The sequence below is a fragment of the Pseudorca crassidens genome, chromosome 17 (assembly GCF_039906515.1).
Source record: "Pseudorca crassidens isolate mPseCra1 chromosome 17, mPseCra1.hap1, whole genome shotgun sequence".
NCBI lineage: Eukaryota > Metazoa > Chordata > Mammalia > Artiodactyla > Delphinidae > Pseudorca > Pseudorca crassidens.
Genome location: NC_090312.1, coordinates 48195775 through 48216717, shown reverse-complemented (window position 1 = coordinate 48216717; position 20943 = coordinate 48195775). Strand labels below are relative to the sequence as shown.

General features: G+C 37.8%; 1 pseudogene; it reads right to left on the bottom strand.

Annotated features, from left to right (window-relative positions):
- The window catches only part of LOC137210209 (UDP-N-acetylglucosamine--peptide N-acetylglucosaminyltransferase 110 kDa subunit pseudogene), a 45035-nt pseudogene extending 24944 nt beyond the window's left edge, over positions 1–20091 (bottom strand).
- Between the last annotated feature and the right edge of the window lie 852 nt (positions 20092–20943).

Here is a 20943-nt window from a genome sequence, read left to right as displayed (position 1 = left end):
ACAACAAGAAACAATATAATCAAACTCTCAGATGCCAAAAGACAGAGAAAGAATCTTTACTCCCAAAGGAGAAAGAAAAAACAAATCTGTTACAAAGCAGGGATCCTCAAAAAGATTCATAGCTAATTTCCTATCTGAAACCACGGAAGCAAGAGGCCAGACATATTTAAAGTGCTGAAAGAAAAAAACTGTCCACCAAGAATTCTATATTTGGCCAAACTGGTTTCAAAACGTAGGGAGAAATTAACACATTCCCAGATGAACAAAGGCTGAGGGCGTTTGTTTTACAACTTCCTAACACTGCCCTATGACAAATGCTAAATTGAACCTTCAGGTTGAAATGAAAGGACACTAGACAGCAACTCGAAGCTGTATAAAGAAACAGAAATCTCCAGTAAAGATAAATATATGGGCAGATACTAAAGCCAGTATTGTGCTACTGGCTTGTAACTCTACTTTTTATTTCTTACATGATTGAAAAAACAAATGCATAAAATAATCATAAATCCATGTTATTGGGCTCACAAAGTATAAAGGTGTAATTTGTGACAACAATAATGTAAGGAGGAGGAATGGAACTGTAGAGGAACAGAGTTTCTGTGTGCTATTGAAGTTGGTTTCAATTCAAATGATATTGGTTGAACTTTAGAAGGGTAAATGTAATCTTCTTGATAACCACAAAGAAAATATCAATAGACTATATGCAAAAAGAAATGAAAAGGAATCAAGAGTTCACTACAACAAAATCGGCTAAGCACAGAAGAAGTCAGTAATGGAGTAAATGAGGGGCAAAAAATGCATAAGACATACAGAAAACAACCAGGAAACAGACAGAATTAAGTTCTTCCTCATCAGTAATTTTTGAAAAAGTAAGTGGATTAAGCTCTCCAATAAAAAGATAAAAATTGGCGGGCTTCCCTGGTGGCACAGTGGTTGAGAGTCCGCCTGCCGATGCAGGGGACACGGGTTCGTGGAGGATCCCACATGCCGCGGAGCGGCTGGGCCCGTGAGCCATGGACGCTGAGCCTGCGCTTCCGGAGCCTGTGCTCCGCAACGGGAGAGGCCACAACAGTGAGAGGCCCGCGTACCACAAAAAAAAAAAAAAAAAAAAAAAAAAAAAAAAAGATAAATATTGGCAGAATGGACTTTAAAAACATCCATAATCCAAGTATATGCTGCCCGCAAAAAACTCACTTGGTTTCAAGAGACACAAGTTAGTTGAAAGTTAAAGCACAGAATAAAATATCCCATGCAAATAGTAACAAAGAGAAAGAAAGAGAGAGAGAGAAAAAGGAAGGAAGGAAGGAAGATAGATCTGGGATGGCTACGTTAATATCACACAAAATAAACTTTAAATCAAAAACTATCACAAGAGGAAAAGGAGGCCACTATATGTTGATAACAAGTTCAATCTATCAAGAAGATATAACAACTATAAACATATATGTACCAAACATCCCCCAAATATGTGAAGCAGACATTGACAGAATTGAAGGAAGAAATAGATAGTTCTAAAATAATAGTTGGAGATCAATACCTTGCTTTCAATAATGGATAACACATCTAGACAGAAGATCAGTAGAGAGGTAGGGGGACTGAATAACACATTTAACCAACTAAACCTAACAGCCATATATAGATCACTCCACTCAACAACAGCAGAATACACATTTTTCTCAAGTACACATGGAACATTCTCCAGGAAAGACCATATGTTACGCCACAATACAAGTACCAATACATTTTTAAGAAACTGAAATCATACAAAGTATCTTCTTTAGCCACAGTGAAAGGAAGGTAGAAATCAATAACAGAACCATTGGTAGCCATTTCCCATCATGCCTGCCACACAGGATATAAAGCAATGAAGGGAAAAACATAATTGACCATTTAGAAAAGTGGGAAAGAGGACATATCATTGACACAGAGTGTGTGCTGTTTCCCGTTGTCAGAGATAGAAATAAATTAGCATCATTTATTCATTAGTGTGTTAATTTCTTGGTCAATCATTGCGCAGCCAGTGTTTCTGCCTGATGGGAAGATTTCCTATACTCAGTGTTGAGTGGAGACAACCTTGAAAGGGACATTTAAAAGGATTATACTGTGATGGGCTTAGCAGTACCCTTCCTCCTATGCCAGTATTTAGGCTGGGGTATTTCCATGCAGTGTGTACAACCGTAGGCCCCAGGTCACCAGAATTTAGTTGGATTCGTTTTGTTAATACATTCCCTCAGTACTTTGTCTTTTATTTCACTGTTGCATTTACTTCATTCTTTATTATCACTGCGAAACAACTTTGTTTCCTGTTCAGATGCCAAAAAGTGGATATCAATACCTCCTGAGTTTTACACATCACAGGTCTGTTTTACATATCAGAGACAGAGACAGCAACTATTTCCAATGACTTTGAGACATGCTTTGAACATGCGATTAACATGTTGAGTGTTGAACTGTGTGTCGAGCTCATTACACTTGCTCTAAAAGGTTTCAAACTGCAAAGATTTAAAAATCTTTATCTTTGAATAGTTTTCCTGTGCTGTCCCTTTGTGTCAGACTGTTAATGTGCAGTCTGGCACCTTCAAATAATGTGGCTTTGTAACCAATTATTTACATGTTGTTTTATCCACAGAGAATCTTTTTTTTTTAAATAAATTTATTTATTTTTGGCTGTGTTGGGTCTTTGTTGCTACACATGGGCTTTCTCTAGTTGGGGCGAGTGGGGGCTACTCTACATTGTGGTGTGCGGGCTCCTCATTGCTGTGGCTTCTCTCGTTGCAGAGCATGGGCTCTAGGAGCTGGGGTTTCAGTAGTTGTGGCACGCGGGCTTCAGTAGTTGTGGCTCATTGGCCCTAGAGCACAGGCTCAATAGTCGTGGCGCAAGGGCTTAGTTGCTCCGCGGCATGTGGGATCTTCCCAGACCAGGGCCCGAACCCATGTCCCCTGCACTGGCAGGAGGATTCCCAACCACTGTGCCACCAGGGAAGTCCCCACACAGAGAAGCTTAAGGTCAAAACATACAACTCGATTAACTACACGTCCTCCTGTTCACATTTCCCTCATCTTTTCTTCATCTTCTATGTTTCCTTGGCACTGTTTATATTAAGTGCTTTTGCCATTCTATTTGATTGTCTGTATTCCGGTGAGTTACCACAATGCTTTATGAGACACGGTAGGATATAAATGCATTTAAGATATATATATATAATATATATATAATTTGCTTCAGTGCAGTGTTTTTTGTTTTCTGTACTGAATTCATTAGCATGGGTCGGTATAAAATTTAGCATAGGTCAATATGTAATTTGTAAACTAATAAGGTCTTAAAAGTGAGGAATTAAGTCTTTTAAATTTAATTATTTATTGTAAAGAGCAGAATAGCATACGTAAACAGGTGCCTAAGGAAAACTTGTATTCTAATATGGAACTCTCATGAACACCTTTTTTTTTTTTTTTCTTCTAACGGTATGATAGTAGGCCATTTGATTATTTTTATGGCTTTAACTTTAGAACAATGAAATATTCGTAAATTTTAAAAAGTATTTTTCTTTATTTGATGCGGGTGGGATACTGGAGAAATGAAAGGTCAAACACCTATTGAGGAATCCATACTTGTCTATATATTGTGTACTTTTATTTCAATAACTGATTTAAAATTCCTAGAAGGATGCTATAATAAGTTATTATGCCATTTTACAGACTGAATTAAGTGAATTTCAGGGAGGTATGAAACTTGCCTAAGGCTATCCAGCTACCAAGCGGTAGAAGTGAGAATTAAATCCAGGTATACCTATCGCCAAAGTTTCTGCTCATCTCTTTACATCATCCACTTTTAATAGCCAATGCTTTCCTGCTTACAAATATGATTGAGGTTTCCAGACAGTCAACAGTCCTTTTTAATCAGATAGAAAAATTACTGTTGATTCTCTAAAGACATATTCCTTTTCCATTAAGTGACTTTAGTTGTTCAAATAATACTTCCAGACAGTAGTAATCATACAGTTGGAGACTAAGAACAGAACTCAGGGATGTGTCTAGCAGTCAGTAAAGACCAACTGGGCTCACTGATGATATTTACGGTCATTTCCTCTAGACTAACATAATCTTATTATAAGACCCTAATAATTCACAGTACTGCCCTTGCCTGATTGTTTGTTCTTCTCCCTCTATCACTCTCTCTTTCCCCATATTATTATTATTTTTGGCAATTTTTGGTGAATTAAATTCAGGGATTAGTATTCAGGAGTACTCGTCACAAAAGCAGAGAATCTTAGCTCACACCAAAGGAAGAAAATAGAGAAAAAGTATAAATTATATGAATACACACACATACATACATGTGCCAAATATATGTTGCACTTCTCCAAAATCTATTCAGTATCTGCACATTTACTGTATATTAGCAGTAAGATCAGAAATGAGCGTAACGCTCTGTTTACAAGGCACAGAAAAGAGACCCAAATATGGAAATTACTAGCAATGAGAATGGGGAAGAAAGACTACAACAAGGAATGTAGATGATATTTTTGTTTCCTAGCTATGATGCCAAATATTGAACTTTCAACTTGAGACAAGGAGGCCATAAAAAGTTGTATGAGTTTCCTAGAGCTGCCATGACAAAGTACCAGAGACTGAGGAGGTTAAACAACAGAAATTTACTTACTCACAGGTCTAGAGGCTAGAAATCTGAGATAAGGTGTCAGCAGGATTGATTTCTTCTCAAGTATCTCTTCTTGGTTTGTAGATGCCATGTTTTCCTTTTGTCTTCACATGGTCTTCTCTCTGTGCATGTCTGTGTCCTAATATTTTCTTTTTATAAGGACACCAGTCATATTGGATTAGAGCCCACCCATTTGACCTCATTTGACCTCAATTACCTACTTAAGGGCCTTATCTCCAAATACAGTCATATTACGAGGTATTGGGGGTTAAGACTTCCACATATTAACTTGAGCAGGACACAATTCAGCGGATAATAGAAGATAAGAGTAATTTAAGCAAGTAACTATTGTTTACAGTGAGTTGCTTAAGGATATGAATTTACTCAAGAAAAACAAGAAGAAATTACATAACACTGTACGTTATACAAAGATATTAAATTAATCATCATAACATCCTGTGAGATGGGCATTAAATTAGACTAAGCAAGATGAAGCAACTTATCCAGAATTGTATAGTTGGTACTTTCCAGAATTTAAACCAGGTATTTTCCCAGTTCCATTCTATGTTATATATTCATTTCATTAGTTGAAATGAATTTTGAGTCTTCATTTTGCTTAGTTTCTGAAGTTACATGGGGATAGAATGGAGTTGGATATTTTCAGTGACATTCACACATGGGGAAGGAAATTGAGTCCAGAAGCTTCAGCAATGTTTCCATGGAGAACACTAACAACAGAACCAGAAACACCGTTATCCTTTTGGTTCAGCGATCTTTCCTGAAGCACTACAAGAATCAATCTTAAGAAGCCCAGTGTTTTCCAAACTTTCACCAATGGGCTCTGTAGGGTCCTCTAACAGTATCTAAGAGACTAACTAGTTTCACATCCCAAGCCACTTAAGACAAGGAGTTCTGATTGTTCTCTGTGAGGAAATCAAGTGACAATCATAGCTGGTGATTTAGGATAGTTTCTTCAGGGCCCAGGCAAAACCTAGTACACAGTAATAATCATTGTTAACTGCATCTTTGACAAGGATTAATCAGGTATCAAAGAGGTCTATAAATTGGGAGAAATTATGATCAAAGAGAAACATAGACCACAGATATTTAATTAATGCTCAATTTTTTATGAGTTTAACTTCGGTTAACCTAATTTTCCTTCTTCTAGACAATTTCCAATTCGTCTCCACAAAGAGACCAGAATAAGCACCTTCCAATACAAGATTTATTGTGTTGCTTTAATTTACAGCATACAGTGACTTCTACATTCACTCCACCAAGTTTTGCCAGGAGAGAAAAGGAGATGTTATATAGTTTGTCTTGAATTAGATATGCCACCATACTTGACTTAGCTCATCCTACTGGAAGCACTTTGAGGGCAGATTCTACAGTCTTGTCTTACATCCTCTATGGAATCAAGCCAAGGGAATCACACACAGTTACAGCTGGAAAAACATTTGTTCTGGGTTAATACTTTTAGCCTTTACCACCAAGACTTTATCAGCAAGACCTACATTTACAGTCTCTAAACAGGAGACCTTCTTGCCTTCCCTTTTCATATTGACTAGGAAGGTAAAGGGAAGAACTGAGAAGTACCCAAAGTCAGCTAGCAGCCAGCACAGATAAATCATCTGTGGAGATATTGTTTCTTTCAAAAGATATAAACATAAGAGGAAGTCCTAATGTTTGAAGCAACTGTGCATAATAAAATTCCATGAAAACCTAGAAATCCAGATGCAGATCAGTAACATATTGGTTAAATAAGCTGTTATGTTCATGCAATGGACACGTGTACATACATTAAGAAGAACGAGATACTCTTTTCTATGAGATTCTCTTTTCACTGAACTCATCAGTGCTGCAAACACAATGTTACATAATACTTTTTCTTTAACATTATATCAGGCATCCTCATCTTGTCCTGCATTTATTGCCAGCGTTACTAAAGTCTATCACTTACCTCTTTCTCTTTTAGACATATAATTTCTTCTTATTTTGGAAGCATTCATCAATCCCTATTATACTCTTTCTTTCAAATTACAAATGAATATTGAATTTTATAAAATATCTTTTGGGGGATATTTCAAGTGATTGTATACTTTTGCTCTCCTTTGACCTTGTTATATGGTAAATTATATTTTGTTATTTTATATTGTGCTATTTATTATATATTGTATTATGTTTACTAATGACATTTATTATATTATAATTACATTATTTTTAAGGTAGCATTTTGTTTTAGATAGACAAAACAACCAGTGGAATAGGAAGCATCTTAAAATTAGATGCAAGGTATAAGGGAATTGAGATTAAAATAAAATTCACGTTTTGGATCAGTAGCAAAAATCATTCAACGAAAGTGGGAAAATATAGCTATCATAGAATTACTAAATTCTAGATACAGCAACTAGTTAAAAGTTAAAAAATAATGAAAGTGTAAAAGTATCAGAAACCTGGGAGACTTGAAATAAATTATTCATGAGGAATATCTTTCTAAGATACAAAGAAAAAAGGATACATTTAATTATATAAGAATTAAAATCTTCCTCATGGCAAAATGCACTACAAAGGTCAGAAAACAAGCAAAAGAAATTGGGAAATATATTTAGAAATGGATATGCCTTCTTTACAACTTTTGAGGGAAGCACATGTTTCTTTTTCCTTTAACCTGTTATGTGGGTATTAATCTATAATGTAAGTGCATGGTTCCTTTCCTTTAACCTGTAATGTGAGATTTAATCTATATGGTAAGTGCATGGTTCCTTTCCTTTCATCTGTAATGTGAGTGTCAACATGGGGCACTGTTTCCAAGCACAGACTTTGGATGTTCCTGTACTGGTCCCGTCACTGACCATCCACAAAAACTTACAAATGTTGCTTTACTTTCCTGGGGGTTAGAGTCTTAGCTAAGAAATGGAAGCAAAATAGAACTTTCCCCCAGGGATGACAGAAGGTTTAAAGGAGTAAATATGTAAGTGACTTGGCACAGTGCCTAGTACAAGAGAGATCAATATAAGTACTTAGCAATTTTTTAAAGAGACAGAGGAAAGAAATAAAATGTGGTGATTTCAATCTATTGATATATATTCTTGACATTAAACTACCTTTTCATTCATTGGATGACCTAACTTGCTCATGCTTTTTCTTACTCTAGTGAACGTGGGTAGCTAATATCATAGTTTAAAATTTTTCCTTTTATATTTACAAGTAAATTTGACCTGTAAATTTCTTTTTCCTTACAGTCCTAATCTATTTTCAGTATTAGGATTATATAGACTTCATAAGATGAATAAAGGAGCATTCTTCCTTTGCTACTCTCTAGAAGTTTTTCTTTGTTAATATTGATGTTATCTGTTTAACAGAAGTTGGATAGAATTCACCTCCCAAATGATCTGGCCGGGTCTGGTATTTTCTTGGTGAAAGCCTGTAAACTATTGACTTAATTCCATTACTGGTGCAAGAATTCCAGCTACAAATTTCCTCTTGTGTCAGTTTTGGTAAACTTTAGGAGCTAGGAAATTGTCCACTTTACAGAAATGTTCAAATTTACTGGCATTTCATATATTCTCTGTTTGTACTCTCTGCTATAACACTGTCCTGATTCTTTCTGTATATTGTTTACTTACGTTTTTGTTTTGCTTAATCAAAGTTTGTTTTTTTAAATCTTTTCAAAGAATATTCTTTTGACTTACTAAATCACCTCAATTTTATACTTTTTTCTGTTTTATTAAGTTCTGCTCATATCTTTATTGTCTATTTTTCTATGTTCTCAGGGTTTATTGTTTTACTCTTCTGATGTCAATTAAAACACTTGGTTATTAATTTTAATAACTCTTTTTACTTATAAATAGTTGAACTTTTTGAAGGTTCCAGTTTAGTTGTACGTATCTAAGGGTCAGCTCCTCCTCATAGTTGCTGGCCTAAGGTTTAGTTCACCCTATAGCAATGTATATATTGACATTTTTTCCCCTCAACTTTCTGTGTTTTGCTACTTCTCACTTCTCTTTGCAGAGAAGCCCTTTGAAATACCCTTATTTTACAGCCAAAAAATCTTTAAAATACTGTGTATTTTTTAAGATAAATCAATTTCTATAATTAGGCAGGAAATCTGATCTGCCATATTTTTAAAAACAGCATAAATTCACTCTTCTCCACGATTAATCTGCTGTATTACACGACCTTCGAGTTTTTAGCTTTATCAATGACATGTACTTTAAAAATGTTTGAAAGATCCTACCCAGTCTTTTAAAACATCCTTGCTCCTTGTTTCAGTTCTAGTTTTATGTATATTTTCTGCCTGGCACCTGATAATTCCAACATCTGATGGATGGCCTTGGGAATTTAATTCTGGTATTGATTGTTTTTGCTGATTCTCTCCACTTGTAGCTGATTTCTTCATTATTGTGTAAATTTAGATCATGAGCTCACGTTTAGCTAAACTTTATCTGTGGGAACGCTGTAGGCCTGTGTTGAAGGTCTACTTCTCCAGAAAGGGTTTAGTTTTGTGTTTGGAATACCACCGATTTGGGAGCATTTTAAGTTAATTTCTTAGCTTCTGTTTGCAAGACCGCAAATAAATTTGCAACCCAAACACTGTGAACACAGATCTGCAGTTCAGAATTCTCAAGATTTCCTACCTGTTTCCTACCCAGAGCAGAGGCCAAGAGAATTTGCTCTTAGCCTCCCTTTGCCAGCAGATATTTTTTTCTCCTGGCACACCCTTTCATTAAAGGTGAAGCCAGGGATAGGTAGGTTTAGTTCTAACTTCCCATCTAGTAGGGATGGAGTCTTACCTCCTGCCTCCCATGTGGTCATGGCCATTTAAAAACAAGTCTCTATACCAGGTGTGTCATTCAACTACGGCCTGTATTCCAAATCCAGACAGCTGCCTATTTTTTATGGCCTATGAGCTATGAATAATTTTCACATTTTAACTGGTAGCATTTTAAATGGTTACCTAAGTACCTAAATAATATCCTCAGTTTTGCCTCTCTGGCTTACAAAGCCTAAAATATTTGCCATTTGGCTCCATAAAAACAGGATTTCCAGCTTCTGTTCTAAGCTATCAAGATCTTCAATCCACTCTTAATAGAGCTATCACTCTCATACATGGACCACCCTTCCTTCATGGGTCCTGGAAATTTCGACTGCACACTTCCAAAATCAACCACGCACTTAAAAATAAGTTGTGTACATTTAACCTAGCATACCTAACCCATTTCTGTTAGGAGAGTTTTTCAAGTAATCTTGCCCACCGTATTCTTCAGAACTTCATTAATAATGGCAAAAAACTGGGCTTAACTGGTGGCACGGTGGTTGAGAGTCCGCCTGCCGATGCAGGGGACACGGGTTCGTGCCCCGGTCCGGGAAGGTCCCATATGCCGCGGAGCGGCTCGGCCTGTGAGCCATGGCCGCTGAGCCTGTGCGTCCGGAGCCTGTGCTCCGCAACGGGAGAGGCCGCAACAGTGAGAGGCCTACGTACCAAAAAAAAAACAAACAAAAAAAGGCAAAAAATTAAAACACATTCAACAAAAATGCGAAATGTTCATAACAATTATAGAAGCACATACAGTAGAAAATTATAAACTGTTATTGAAACAGTGAGACATAACTTTTTATTCTTAAAGAACTATATTTAGGTCCCTTTTGTTTAAATAAGTATATTTCTGTGTATGTATGTATACAGTCATGTATTTATATACACATACATTATTTGTATATTTATATAAACATATGAAATACATACCTATACACATACCTTTGATTTATATTTGTATACATAGACAGGAATATAATTATATATTATATATTTATATACATTGAACTGAAAAGTGGTAGTATACATATATATCGTGTATAAACGTGTGTCTACGTGCATGTGTAGAAAAGCGGGTTGACAGATATGGAAGCATGAGTTAGACAGGGTTCAAGATTTTAAAAGTACTTATGTGTAGGTAGTGAGGTTAAGGCCCATTTGATTGAAAATATTGCATATTTTTACATCAATTGTTATGATGACCAGATTCCTATGTCAATAAAATTATAAATAGCTATACATACTCGTATGTGTAATGTATAACTAAAAGATATATAGTTTTATATATGTATTATATTTATATTATATAATACAATTATACTAATACATTATATATTGCTATATAGAATATATTAACTATCGTGTCTTATATCAGATAATAATAATTATATATTTATATATTATGATATAATTGTTTTATAATCAATATTACAGGATATATCATATTAATATTATGAACATATTAACCATAGAAATACATTTCATTACTCATATATTTTGTATATAATATATGCTAGGCAAAAATATATATTAATATAATACATAATTGTTATACACTAATATAAATATTAGTATATTACACTTATACATCAATATAATATTTAATATTGGTATATTTATATTATTTTTAATATATACATAGCTAATGCTCTTTAAAGCCATCTGCTACAAGTAGAGTAAGACCAGGAGTATGGCCAAAGCAAATTGTAAAAATATTAGATTACTTATATTCATTTATATGTCATTTTCCTGGAATCTGCATCTGGCTACTAGAGAGGACACAAAGCAAAATCAACAAAAAGTGCCCAAGACATAGGATCCTTTATTCATTGGAACCTCAAAGGAAACACAGTGCTATTCAGTCCCCCTTCAAAGAGCCAAGAGCAAACCTTGAAGCACCCAGTAAAAGCCAATTCAAACAAAAAAGCTTTTCCACTTAAACTGGAAAAAGTTAAGTTCCCAAGAGACCCCCTACATCAACCACTGACGCTCATTTGGCAGTAAGAACAATAATGTTCACCGAACAACAAGAAACGCAAAACAATAGGTGTTTTACCAAAAACACAAAAAACCAGCTAATTAGTGTCTTTCCTGTTTGAAAGAAGGGGGTGGGAAGTGGGCAGACGACCTGATAGGAAAGATAAAAAGAAAAGGAAAAGGAAAATAACAGTTTCCAGTTTGACACTCAAGCTGTCTTCTGCATCCATTTCGTCAAGACCACCAAGTCAATGTGGAGGCTTTTTCCTCCTTCCCTTTGCTTTTCATGAGACCGATCACAACCAGCACTGCAGATTCCATCGAATTAAGGAATGCTGTTGCCTACATGTGTGAATGAGCTGTGAGTAAAGTACTGAAGTAGAGGACACCTAAAGTGAAACGTCTTCATGAATGTCCACGTGGCTGAGCAGCAGGTTAACCTTTCATAGATGTGCTAAAGAAGAAGAGTTGGGTTTTATTTTATTTACTTTTCCCTGGACTGTGTTGAATGACTATCATCGACAAGTTCAGGCTACTTTTTGCTGAGGATTAATGCACTGGGAGAGCTGAGAGAACACTGAACAGTAGAGCTGTCTTTTTCTTGACCAGTTCACCTTAGTTTCCCAAACTCTAAGTCTTTCCCTAATTCTTTCTCCTTTTTATTGTAGTAAAATGAACATAACACAAAATTCACCATTTTGATCATTTTACAATTCACTGTACCATTCAGTGGAATTTACTACTGTCACAATGTTGTGTAACTATCACCACTGTCCAACTACAAAACATTTTCATCACCCCAAGAGGAAACATACACCCATTTTGAGGAGTCATTCCCTATTTCCCTCTCTTCCAAACCCCTGGAAACCACTAATGTATAATATTTTCCGTGTGTATGGATTTGCCACTGCTGGACATTTCATATAAATGGAACCATACAATATAGAGCCTTTCGTGCCTGACTTCTTTCACTTAGTTGCATCCATGATGTAGCATGTATCAGTAATCCATTCACTTCTATGGCTGAATTCCCTGATCCTGTTTTCTTCATACTGTTTGAATACAAAATTTAAAATAAGTTGAGAGTGAAGCTCTGTTTTAAGGGCACATCTACGAGGCCAACTCTTTTAAAAAAGGTGAAAAGGGAGATATTGTTGTGAAATGATAATCGTTGAGAAGCCTCAGCCAATTTGATAATGAAAAGTTTGGGAAATGTTGCAAAAAATTATCTGCTTTATATTAAAAGCCTTTTAAGCAAGGATTCAGGAGACTGTCTTTTTCTTGCAGGTAACTGAAATGAGTCAGAAGGAAATAACTGCCCTTTAAAACAGATTTTGAAAGGATTCTATTTATTCTTAATAGACGAATGGGAGTACAAGTAGTTCACATCCAATATGGACTCCCTGTCCAAACACTGTTTATCGTTTTAGCCACCACTATCGAATTATATTTCTTGAGAGTAAGGCAGCTCAATTCCTGCATATTACTTTTTTTCCCTGTAAAATTCATCTATCAAATTCATCAATCCATTAATACAGTATAAACAAGAGATGTTCATGTTTCAGTGCAGTTCAAATATCAGGTATAAAGAACCACCAGCAAGAAAAAGAATCCTATATCTCTTGCCAGAATGTGGTCAGCTCTGGGGTGCTTTGCTAGCTGAAACACACTTTCATTGTTAAGAGGATAGAGGCTGTTTAAGAGGGATGAGAGCCAAAAAATGTTAACTACGTGTATGTGTTAAGAACAGTGCTAGGTTATCTCATATTCTATATCAGCCAAGGCTCACCATTTTACATATGTGAAAAGCTAAGTTAGAAGTGTTTTAGTAGGGCTTCCCTGGTGGCGCAGTGGTTAAGAATCTGCCTGCCAGTGCAGGGGACGCGGGTTTGAGCCCTGGTCCGGGAAGCTCCCACATGCCACGGAGCAACTAAGAGCATGTGCCACAACTACTGAGCCTGCACTCTAGAGCCCGTGAACCACAGCTACTGAAGCCCACACACCTAGACCCCGCGCTCAGCAACAAAGAGAAGCCACCACAATGAGAAGCCCGCGCACCGTAACAAAGAGTAGCCCCCGCTCACCACAACTAGAGAAAGCCCACGCATAGCAAGGAAGAGCCAACGCAGCCAAAAATAAATCTATTTAAAAAAAAAAAGTGTTTTAGTAACTTACTAAAAGGCACACAATCAGTAAATTTGAGCAAGAATTCAATCCCAAATCTGTCACACTGAAGTTTAAGCTAATACATGAGATTAATAAAAACAGCACTAAATTAAAAGTTCAGAGATATTTTTAATTTCATACTCTTTCACTAACGCTCTTTGGAGATAAATCATGTCTTTTATATGGGCCTTAGTCTTCACAACTATAATAGTTGGAAGCTTGACTAGATGATCTGTATGTAGTCTTCCAATTCTAAAATGTTCCACTCATTTGGATTCCTACAATAATTGCCCTTGCAATACATGCATGCTGCCACCAAGCAGCCGCAGAGACTATTAGTTCCTTTTATATCCCTAGTGGGGAGTGCATTTTGACATCAGACTTACCGGTCAATAGTACAACCTGTTACTATAACTATAAAATAACAAAATAATCTGGTATTATTTCCTGTAAAGCAGAAGCTTTCCATTGTCTGTGAATCATATCAGAATCACCTGTAGGTTTGTTTGGTTGTGTTTTAACATCTTTATTGGAGTATAATTGCTTTACAATGGTGTGTTAGTTTCTGCTTTATAACACCTGTAGGTTTTTAAACATAGAGGAAATCCATAACCCATTGAATGAGAATCTTCAGAGACAGGACATGGGCATCTGGATTTTTGGGCTCCCATCATTCGTATATTTTATTTTATTTTATTTTTTGCCTATGTACAATATTTGTCACATCCTCTTGAATCTTTAAATGTTTCTTTTTGTTTTAAAATTTTAGAATATTCCATAATCTTCACCTACTTTTCATAAGCTGTTATCTGTTATGTTTATTCGATCTTGTGCTTCTCCTGGTTAAGTCTTCTTTTTTTCCTTTTTTTTTGGCGGGGGGGGGGGGGCCCTGCCTCATGGCTTGCAGGATCTTAGTTCCCTGACCGGGAATTGGACCCCAGGGCCCCAGCAGTGAAAGCGCCAAGTTCTAACCACTGGACCACCAGGGAAGTCCCAAGACTTCTGTTTTAAATGACTTTTTTTCCCACTCTAATTCATTCCCGGGATCAGTTTCATGTTTGAACATTAAACCAACCTTGCATTACTAGAATAAAGCTACTTTGATTGTGATATATGATTGTTTTACATACCATGGATACAGTTTGTGCTTCTGTTTACACATTTTGCATGCATGTTCAAAAGAGAAACTGGCCTGTGATTCTATTCTTGTAATATTCTTTTTAGTTTTGATCTGAAGCTTATGTTGGCCTTATAAATATTTTGAGCAATATATACTTTTCTGTTTCCTGGAAGATTTTTATGTAAGATTACCAATATTTCTTCCCTAAATATTTGGAACAATTTACTTGGAAAGCCATTTATCCCTGGAAATCATTTTCTGTAAAGGTACTTAATTATACAAACAACTTTTGCAGTAGATATAGGTTTTTGAGATATGTTTTCTTTCTTGGGTTAGTCTTGTTAGCTTGCATTTTTAAAGAATTTGTCATTTTCGATGAATTTTCAAATTTATAAATATGAAATTATCATAATTTTAACAGCTTTATTGGGATGTAATTTACATACCATAATTTCAACACTTTAATGTATACAATTCAGTGGTTCTCAGTGTAACCACTAAAAGACTTGTGTAAGCATCACAACAATCCAATTTTAGATTTCTGTCCCCCCACTAAAAACCCATTACACATTAACAAGCTTTTTTCAATCTCCTCAACCCTCTCAGCCCTAGGCAACCACTCATCTACTTCCTGTCTCTACAGATTTGCTATTCTGGGCATTTCATATAAATGGGACCGTACAATATGTGATCTTTTGTGAGTGGCTGCTTTTACTTTACATAATGCTTTCATGGTTCATCCATGTTGTAACATGGATCAATAGATCATTCCTTTCTATAGCTGAATGCTATTCTATTGTATGGATATTCCACATTTTGTTTATTCATTTATCCGGTTGTCATTCGAATTATTTCCACCTTTTGTTTTTAGAAATATGCTTCTATGAACATTCACGTACAAGCTTTTGTGCAGACATAAGTTTTTATTTCTCTTAGGTATGTATTTAGTAGTGGAACTGCTGGATCATAGGGTAACTTTATGTTTAACACTTGCAGGAACTCTCAAGCTGTTCTGTAAAATGGCCGCACCATTTTACATTCCCACCAGCAATGGATGTGGGTTTCAATCTCTTCTCTTACAGCCTAGCATGTCATCTATGCTGGAAAACGTTTCACATGTAGTTGAGCAGGATGAGTATTTTACTGTTTGGTTGAGTGTTCTGTAAACATTTATTAGGTCTTGTTAATTCATAGTCTCGTCCAAGTCTTCTATATCGTTGTTGATCTTCTGCCTAACTGTTCTATCCATTATTGACTGTGGAGTTCTGAAGCCTCTACCTAATGTTGTGCAATTATCTATTTCTTCCTTCAATTCTTCATGGATTTTGGTATTCTTCATGTATTTTGGTTTTACCTTGTTCAGGGCAAATATGTTAAAGATTTTTGTATCTTCCCTTTCTTTATCATAAAATGTCCCTTTTCATATCTAGTAACCTTTTTGTTTGTTTTAAAGTCTATTTTTTCTGGTATTAGTATAGCCACTTCAGCAATGCTTACGGTTGCTATTTGCATGAGGTATATTTTTTCATCCTTTTACTTTGTACACATTAGACTTTTGAATCCAAGCAGTGTCTCCTATAGAAAACATTTTTTAATACCCAGTTCGACAATATCTGCCTTTTGATTGTACTGTTTAATTCATTTACATTTAGTTTTTATTATTGATATGGTAGGATTTATTTATGTCTATCACTTTACCTTTGGTTTTCTACATGTCTCATGTTTTTGTTTTTTTGTTATTGTTGTTGTTCCTCCATTTTCCTTTTATAGTAAGTAGATATTTTCTACTGTAACATGTAATTCCTTTAATGATTTTTAACCACATTGTTTGAGTAATGGCTGCACTAGGGCTTACGGAATACATCTCAGAATCTCTTCAGATTTTTACTAGGTTCATTCCAGATAGAAACAGAAACTGTACTTTTATAGAGCTGTATGCCTTCCCCTCTTTTTTGTTTTTATTACATTTATATATGTTACATACTTAACAACATATTATAATAATTACTTCTCACAAGCTTATTTTTTCAAAGAGCTTGGAGAAGAAAGTTGAGCAAATAAATATTTTTGAGTTTGTCGGGTAATCTATTTACCATTTCTGGTTCTCTTCCTTTCTTCCTGCGGATTCAGCTTATGATCTACTGTCATTTTTATTCTAACACAGCTTTGTTCTCACTGCCTTCGTTGTGCCATATCATCAAATATATGATTTTTTTTATGTTATATAGAGAACAATCCAAATATAGTCATATTGGTTAGGCACTTACTTTTTAAATTTGTTAAGAGAAGAAAGGAGAAGAAATTTGAAATTACAGTATCTTTTATAATTCCCTACACAACTGCTCTAGTCAGCATTCTTTGTTTTGTTTGTATGCCTTGAGTTACTGTCTGCTATCATTTGAAGAACTTCTACTAGTATTGCTTGTGAAGCCCGTCTGCTAACAATGAACTCACTCAGTTTCTGTTTCTGTTTCTGAGTTATGGTGAAGTATTGATGATAAGTTGTGGAGTGGTAGGAAAAACTAAAATGCGATGTGCTGTATGATGTATGTTTCACTGAAGTGTCTTGGTTAAATTCTAATGATTTATGATAGAAATCACATAAAGCAAGCATCACAATTCTCCAGGAATGTTCTGTAGAATGCTAATGTTAATGATGAATATGTGATCCCAAATCTTTCACTTGTATTGACCTTATCTCATTAATTCTTCTCCCAACAATGCCATAACTAGAGCTGAGTTCTAAAGTGTACCTTCCCCTTTTCCAATAGAAATGGTCCCACAATTTCAGAAAGTTCTCAAAGGTGAAAAAGTGCACACGGCGTTTATCACGTTTGCAAATGCCAATGAAAATGCTAAGGTAACACTGTCCAAAAGGCAATATTCTTCTGTGAGGGCACCCAACTTTAAACAAATACACATATTCTAAATACAGCTTAGATCTGTGACATGTTTTGGCCAATGAAGTGTGAGCAGACATGATGGCCTTCAATGAGCAGCAGAGGCCTTAAATGGGCTTGTGCAGTTGGGCTCACCTCTTATGTTTCAGTGAACTTTGTGAGAAGACAGGGCCTGGGAGCTGCGGCCTCACAGTTGGGCTCCAGAGGAACATGTGTGTTACAGACCTCAAACTGACTCAAAACACGGAGCAAAACCAGCCATCTAGAGGTCTAAAAGAGAGCCACTGCAGCTAGCCAATAGGTCCAAGAAAAATAAATTCTTGTTTATGGAACTGAGTTTTGGGTCGATTTGTTCCAAAGCATTATCACAGCAAGAGCTGACTAACACAACATCCTCCAAATCATTGTTATGTAAATGGATGCCACCATGCCTACAAGTAAGGCAATTGTGTACTCAAATTGTGAGAGTCCTTGAACTCTTGGTGCCTCTCCAACACAATGTACATGGCTAAATTTCCACAAATAAGTTCACTAATATACCACAAAGATCTCCCTAAGCTTTTATTAAATGTAATGCAAAGTTCTTTCTTTTCATTTTCTGCTTCTACATAGTTAAAATGCTTTTTATCAATGTAAAATGGCTCTTACCTTTTGGCTTCTGTCGTGAGAGTCTTTTGAACTCTGAAACACTGTAGGATATCACCTATATATAGAATCTAAAACATACAACAATTGAATGAATATAACAAAAAAGAAGGAGAGTAACCGATATAGAGAACAAACCAATGGCTGCCAGTGCGGAGGGGGAGGAGGGGGCAATACAGGGGTGGGGAAGTGAGAGATGTAAACTACTGGGTGTACGACAGGCTCAAGGATGTATTGTACAACACAGGGAATATAGCCAATGTTTTGTAATAACTGTAAATGTAAAGTAACCTTTAAAAAGGATATAAAAATTTTTTTAAAAAGAAATCATACTTAAAATTCGAAACAATTTAAATGTCCATCAACAGGAAAATGCACATATAAATTACTGGATTTCCCTACATGAGAATCCTACGTAGCGAGGAAAGTACATGAACTAGACAGATCTTTACATGTCAGCATGGATGAACCTAGCAAAGATAACACTAAATAAAGCAAGTAACAAGAGAAAACAAAATAGAATACGATATGCAGTTTAAGAATACTTAAAATTGTAGCCTACATAGAAAGACATCCATGCCACTGATGGAGACCAAGTTCAGAGGAGTGGTTACCCAGGGTCAGCTGGGGAATTGCTGTGCTTGGGAAAGTGGTCACACCAGAGACTCTTCAACAGGAATGGTAATGTTTCACTTCACACGCTGGCTGGAGGACGGAGGAGTGTCTGCGCTGTTATAATGTGAGCACGCTGCATGTAAAAGCCATTGCTGACCACATCTAGGGGAACTGATGCGTGGGAGCTGGTAGTGGGTGGAGGCATCCAGAAGGTGGTGGTAGAAGAGAAACATTGTACATGTAACGCCTAAGGCCTGACCAGAGGACGACCACTGCTCTAGAAACTGGACACAAATCCAACTTCTACGGCCAATCTTAGAAGACAAACTGAGGCATATTTAAAATTTTAACACTTTATGTGCGCAAAAATAGATTCAATTCAGGCAGCACAAAGCGGAAGAGGTGAGGAGCACTCCAGCCATAGGACCTGCAGAGATGTTTATTTTAAAAGGGCAGAAGCAAAGCAAGGAAACGAGTGATTTGCTATGGCTTTAACGCCTAGTTGGTGGTTTGTGACTGGGTGTCCTCAGCGTGTTCGTCACCCTGAGGCGCTGACAGGCTTAGATTTTGGTTGGTTTAAGTAGGCGGCCGCATCGCTAGAGCCACCGCAGGCTAACGGCCTCCTTGCAGGGCTAATTTACTAACACCAATTGTCTGAGTCCTTCCTCTTACTCAGTCACTTCACTTCCTACGCCTCACTTTCTCTTCTCTAAAGTGGATATTCAGTAGTAAATTCTCTGTGGAGGTGTCAGGACAAAACAAAGTGATTATTAGGAACCACGATCATGTCCTGAATGCACGGAACATGTCACCGTTTGCCAACCACCGTGTCAAGTCAGCAGAAACGACAGAAATTAAGAGCTCTCCGCAGAAATTCACACACGCGTGCACCAGGTAAGGGTCCACAGGCAGACGTTCACTCAGCCTTTCCTGTGTCCCTCACGGAGTTCACGCTCTCTCCTGGGCGGGGCGAGCACCGACACTTTGCGGGAGTTTAACTACTTTTAAAATGCACTGATACAACCATGTCTCACTTTTGTTTGGATCAGTCAGCAAACGCTTTTTGGAAACCCCAAATTCTCCACACCTCCTACCTTTCGCGCTGCCGTAGTCTCGAAGCTGCCGACACCGCTCCTCAGGCCGCGTCGTCAGGGGAGGCGGGTCTGCGTGCTGCTCCTCAAGCCGCGTCGTCAAGGGAGGCGGGTCTGCGTGCGGACGCACGGCGAGCGCGCAGAAGTCTTCGAGCCCCGCCCCCACGGGCCCGCCCGGAGGCTTAAGCCGCAACTCCGCGGCTCGGGAGGGCGTTGATGCCCGCGCCAACACCAGACCGCGCGTGGGCTCCGGAGCGCGGCATGGAGGGCCCGGCCTAGCTGGGGCCCGTGGCCCTATGTCTTCGGGCCGCAGCCGCCGGGCGGTGGGCGCCCGAGGGGCCGGGAGGCGAGCCGGGACCCACAGGCGGGTGTGGGCATCCTGTCTGCAGCCAGCGTCCCCGAGGCCGCGCCCAGCCATGATCACTCGGTGAAGCTGCGCCCGGACAGCGCGGCCGACTCCTTCTCGCGCTCTGAGGACCTGTGCGCGCTGCAGGACTCAGTGCCTCTGCCCTCCGTGTGGGCTTCCCTGAGGGAGGGCCTGCTGGACTTAACGCCGACTGCCTCCGCGGGTAGACTGGGCGCCGCTCCTGAGCACCCTCTGCCCCTGATCTGTATCCAGAGCTTCTTCCAGCCACGGCATGTCGAGACAGGTTTGTACTTCCCGCTTCCAGGGGCCCTCGTGTGGGCGCTGAGAAGCGGGGTATTAAATGGTTAAAGGTGGAGGGTGGGCACTAGAACCGGTGCCCAGTGCCCGGGTGTGCGTGCACTAGACGGGGCGTGCGGCTTAGGACTCCTGCCAGCTCGGTGACCCCGGCCGAGTGCCTTAAGGCTTCAAGGTCTTAGTGTTCTCATCTGTAGCATGGGCTTAACAGGACCCAGCCTCCGTGGCGGTTACAAGGATGCACTGTGTTAATGCTTCTACACTCTACAAAGTAGAACACTTAGCACAGTTTGGA